Source organism: Pieris rapae, chromosome 18, assembly GCF_905147795.1.
Source record: "Pieris rapae chromosome 18, ilPieRapa1.1, whole genome shotgun sequence".
NCBI classification, from domain to species: Eukaryota; Metazoa; Arthropoda; class Insecta; order Lepidoptera; family Pieridae; genus Pieris; species Pieris rapae.
In genome coordinates, this window is record NC_059526.1 from 3,298,365 (window position 1) to 3,304,364 (window position 6,000).

Genomic DNA, 6,000 nt, shown 5'->3' on the forward strand with positions numbered 1-6,000 from the left:
ATTTCCCGAAATTGTTTTATAATAATTCCAACTTTTATAGAACACACTAGCTGCTCTCGCGAACTTCGTTTCTTCTTAATGTGATTTTACTTAGCCTACCTTTTTAGTACATCCGAACTTGCTATGCTACCCCAGAGACTAATCGGTTTTCCGGAATCAAAACTTTTGAGGTTTTGTCTGTGAATGTTTCTCTATAAAAGCCTCAGAGTTCAAATCATAAGTTTTAATTTACAAATAAAAATGGTCATAGAGGAGTGAAAATTAAGCCTTGTATGTATAAAAAAATGTTTAAAATCATGTCTAAAAATTAAAAATAAAAATTTAGGGATGACCCTAAACAGATGGGGGAATAAAAAATAGATGTCTGATTCGGAGACCTAAACAATATGCACACAAAATTTCACAATCGAGCCATTTCGGACATTATTACAATCACCGTGAATGATGTATAAATTATGAGGTGAAAAAAAATATAGTCGCCTGCTTTTTCCCCTTATTTCTGTTTTTTTTTTTGTAAATTCTTTCTATAAGTTTAATACGACAACTTTTCAGTAATACCCCGTTAGCTTCATCACAATATTTCTCTATGCCATATGATAAAGTTTAAAACATACGATTATGCAGAAGCAGCGTTCAACCAAACAATTTAGTGTTGATAGACGGAATCCTAGCTACCAATGCTCTGATGAGACAGAATATTACAAATTACTGGGCAGTTAACTCTTCCACGATTTTTTCCGTTCGTGCTATTTAAACAAACCAAACTTTCTTCATGAGAACCTGGATGCTTCAATCGATGCTTTAATGCATCAACGAAGGTAATTCATATTATGTCGTAGAGACTATATTTATTTAAATTATTCTTCCACCTTCAGAATTCTCACTCATATTTACCGAGTACTCTTTAAAGAAAATGATGTTCAAAGGTAATGTTACCTTAATATTAAATATACCGGATTAAAAACACGAATTAGAAAGCAGTATTTCGCCTATTCAGGACTCAAAATTCCGTTGTGTTGTGTTCCAAAAAAATGTTTGATACGTTTTTTAATAATACTTACATTATATAAATTTACGAGTTCGGTAGCGAATTGTTGAGTGTATTGATTTCATTCCAGTATTATGTACTTTATAACATACTTTATTAAATCTTTTTTTTGTATTTAACATTTCTTAATCCCAATAAAACGAGGAAATCCTACACAAGAGCTAAACCTATATACATTTCAGTTTTTTGTTATGCATTTATTATTATTATCATTATGTAATTACAATATTTCAGTAAATTAAAATATAAGTATTTAACTTATTTTTTAATTCTTAAATAGTTAAAGAGAAATAATTTTTTTATCATTCATATCTTGGGATATAGAAAAATATTTAAAGTAGAATTCCGCACTTTGTGCTCCATACTTTTTTATCAAATTAAGATTAAGAGAATATTTATGATAATTTTATCTATTTTCCAAATGAAACCCGTTACCATAACATAGGGCGGGCGGGCCGCCTAAACTAACTTTACCTATAATTTCAAGCCTAACATAGAAATAACAACAAAATAAATATTTAAGAAGTAACTTACCAATTCCCTATTTATATCACATCTGATGTTTAAACACTCAACTTTGCGTCGTTAAAAAAATACGTCGCAACTCATGTTAACGTTCTCGATAGCAAGTATCGCGAGCAAGAGCGTAACCGGTCCCCGACACGGTTTCCTATCGACTGATAAAGGATACACATGGCCCGAAGAAGTGCCAAGCTGCAATGACCATTGCGCATGCGTAATGCAACCAGAATTCTACATCTCGGAACCAACAAATTTTACTTAACACACAGTTACACCATTAAAGGCTTTATTGCAACAATTTAAGGGTGATTTATGTTCGTGGCTCTGTTATTATTTGTAAGAAAGTTGAACATATCCAACAAGCTTGTTTGTGTTAAGTGAATTAGCCGCTAGCTTACGTTTTTATCGCATTATTTGACTTTGGCAGCGTGTGTAGGAAGGCTTCTATTGTGTGAACACATTGCGGCATTGAAATATTCTTTTTAGTGACAACAATCACTTCAAAGGCAAAATGGTATATATCTATAAACATTGCTTAAGTTAATAAAAACCAGTACAGCAGTGGTGACTAGAAAAGACTTCTCGTATTTATGTTGTGTGAAAAACGTTTGCTTTGAGTTGGTAAATGTTTTTGTGAAGAGAAATTCAATGAAATTGTATTCGTATCATTATTATATTATGACATATTTTGATTTTATGTCACTTATTGTTATAAAAATATTATTAGTATGAATTTTTAAACGCTGATTCAGGCATCTACTTACTAGTAAAGAAGGGTATTTATCATATAATGTATACCCCTTTTTACTTGTCAGTAGTAATAATTATACGTGGGTTTAAATAATGAATTTTAATACTGGATTTATGATTTTAGATGAAATACCCGTTTCAGTATCGCCATCGCGTTATCTCGAACGACGCAGTTCATCTCACGGCAACCCTGTTGCTAACGCCCATCAGACAGAGGATTATTTATTTTAGATTATTGATTCCAGTCTCCGCCCTGGATAATAACTACTGAACTTGATTTCTAATTCTATTCAGTTTTTAATTTGATTTTAATCAAAATATCTAAGTTAAATCGATAAACATACGTAATTGTGTATTTTATAATCGTATCCCGATGGTAGTAGAATGCCATGACTGGTGTAAATAAGGTACATTTAAGTTTATGATGTTAAAAAAATACCTCTTAATAAAACTTTTAGATATATAGGTCATCCATATGGAAAATCCAGTCTCAAAAATATTTTTCATCAGAAATATTTTCAAAATCTAGAATTTTTATAAGAACCGGGAACCCATAAACAAGAAATGCTAAATAGTAAGATAATTTGTTTGTTTGTATGTTTATAGGTTCGTATTTACATCAGTGATGTAGCACACTACTATATGGATATTTTTTTAGTTTGTATAAATGTTTCTCTTTAACATATAATAAAAACGAAGGTGAGATAACTTTATCACAAAGGAGTCATACGAGTTCCCCCAAATCTAGAAGACACCCTTATCTCCGAAGGTACAAATTTCGAATATTTTCGCACATAATAAATCTAATGATATTCATCTTCACACCCCTATATTTTTACCCCTTACATTGTGATATGCGCGATATCGTTTCCACCCTAAAGTAAACGATAGACGAGCTACTATTTGGACGCGTATTAATACGGACATTTTATTTCTGCGAAGGTAGAGCAGTCAATTCTAAACACACATTAAATAGTTTTACAGTTTAATACGCTTTAGTTTAAATATCTAAATATTAACGTTTTTATTTATTATTTGTCTAATAATTTACAAACTATTTTCTTTAATTACCACTATAAATATAAATACTACAGTAAATAATTACTGTTGACGTAATCACCAAATAATTAAATAAAAGAACCCCCCTCCGCCTATAGTCACGTCATGGTTACGTCATACTTCAACAGCCCCATACACGGAATTAATAAAAGATTATAATACTATTGCATATACCGTCCGCGTTTACACAACCTTAACTGTCATCCTGCCATGGAGTGACTTTTCAACGTATTAACTATTTAGTGACTGTACCCTTCGAATATTCTCGCTGTTAAGAGCTCTCGCTTTAATTTAAAATTTTTCGAATACTCAAATCAGTATTCATGACAAAAGAATTCTTTCTTTATTCTTAATCATTGTTAGGGCTTAGCTTAGATACAGTTATCGGTCTAAATATTGTTAAATAATTGTGTTAACAACATTTAGACAATATTAAAATTAATTAAAAGATTCGCTGCTAGCATACAAAAACCATACTTTTTGGTATTATTTTTATGTTCCGTTCTATTTTTTCATCGTTGTACCCCAGTTTTATTATTTTTAATGATTTCATTTTTTTATTTCGCGACTTATCCTACTTCTTACATCATCATCATCAGCCATTCTGTTAGCTCTATCTATGGACGTATCCCTCCGACATTCTCGTCCATATCGACGGGCATTGCGCCTTTTGTACCCTTATGTGTGGAGGTTATATTAACCTTAAAATCATACTTAGAAATACGTACCAAATTCGCAACAATCCTTTGATACATTTTGATGGTAATATAATACGTTTTCGGCTCATAATCAGCAAGCTATGTAATGTAATTAACATGATTTACGTCCATCATAAACCCAGAATGTGTTTCTTAATGAGGCTGACGTCATATACGTAATATAACTGTCTAATTAAAGATGTAAGGATGCTTATAACAATTTTGCCTGTATTTATTTGTTATCTTCAGTCAGATTAGTTAAAAGGTCACAAATACATGGCATGGTCCCGGACTGAATGAGTGCTTGTATTTAATGTCACAATGACAGTCGGTTAAAAATCCACATTGTTTTTTTTTTTATAACCAAGTTAGCTATGCAAGATATATATGATAGTAGGAAGAATAATTCTATTTTAAAAAATACTTTAAAAAGTCGATACTCCTTTTTTAATACATCTTTTGATAGTTTAAGAATTTAAAAGCTTTCAACGTAAGAAGTGAGCTTTAAAAACTAACGAAGCTTAGCCATACTTTAGTGTTTTTAACGATTCTATCAGCATGCTTTATAGATTTAGTATCTGCAAGCAAATACAATATAGAACGTGCGACTTATTCATCTGCTTATAGTGAACAGCTATGTATAATCGTATATAAAAACCACCTTTCGTACTCCATTAGAATGCACCTCGCACCACATCTACATTAAAAGAACGTACAAAATCTAATTCAAACTCAAAATTTATTTTATTTTATAGAACAGGAGGCTCAGCTGATGTTAAGTGATACCACCCCGCGGCCCATGGGCACTCTCAATGCCAGAGGAATCGCGAGTGCATTGCCGGCTTTTTAAGAAGTGGTACGCTCTTTTCTTAAAGGACCGTAAGTCGAATTGGTTCGGAAATACTTCAGTGGGCAGCTGGTTCCACAAAATAACTATATTCATATACAAGTACAGCACTTATGAATGTCAACAGAAAAGATGTTAAATTGATTCTAATTGACATTTAATACCAGTTCGCAAGTCAAGGGCAAAATGAATTGGTAAGAAACTCTCCACCAGTTGAAAATCAATAGAGCAAGGACAAGAAGAATTGGTAAGAAACTCTCCACCGCTCTTTTTAATCGCCATGTTTTGAGTAATACAAATTCTTTGAACTGGAGCAAATCAATCCCAAAAATAAGGAGGCAACGCACTAGCGAGCCTTTAGGCAGTATGAGTGGCCATGGGCCATACCACCTGTATTATTTTATGAATGTCCGTTTGCTCTCTGTTCTATAAAAAAACTATCAACTTATCCTTATTTGGAAATAGAAATTCTTACCTTTTCCTGTATCTTTTATCTACACTTTCCTCGCAATAATTAGAAATATTATGTTACTGACAACATGCTTATTAATGTTAATTTGTCATATGAATACTTCATTAAATATGAATTCATCAAGTTTCATAACAATAGAGAGATTCCTAGAAACAATGTACAATAAACTTTTCCCAAAAAATTTCATTCGTCGCTGGAGAGCTAAGATGTATTATTCAGAACTTTGCTACAGTTATTGTGAACAGTTGGTTTTAAATAAACGCTAAAGTAGCTTAAAACCCAGTTTTTATCTGTTAATTTTATAAATATTATTAATAAAGATGATTAGATTACAGAATAACAGTTACCCTATAAAATAATTATTTTATTCATTATAAGTACGAAATTTACATTATATTTTTTAGACTTGGAAGCATAATATAATTTAGTGGCAAGTTGTCACTAAATTATTATCACACTATCGTGTTAGTATTCGAATAAGTATATTGTTTTGAAATTTATATTAATTATGGGTTAGTGTAATTAAATATAACAATTCATTTGATTATATGTACAAGCAAAATTCAAACACATACCCACAATAAATCCGACACTACACACTATT

At 31.3% G+C, this 6,000-nt stretch overlaps 1 protein-coding gene across 2 annotated transcripts in view; it reads right to left on the reverse strand.

Moving 5' to 3' along the window:
• Positions 1–1,711, reverse strand: part of LOC110999360 (protein O-mannosyl-transferase TMTC1-like) — a 108,833-nt gene extending 107,122 nt beyond the window's left edge. For both annotated transcript variants that reach the window (XM_045632089.1, XM_022268375.2), the window contains exon 1: positions 1,583–1,711. The gene's annotated coding sequence lies outside the window, so the exon portion shown is untranslated. The remainder of the gene's footprint in view (positions 1–1,582) is intronic.
• Between the last annotated feature and the right edge of the window lie 4,289 nt (positions 1,712–6,000).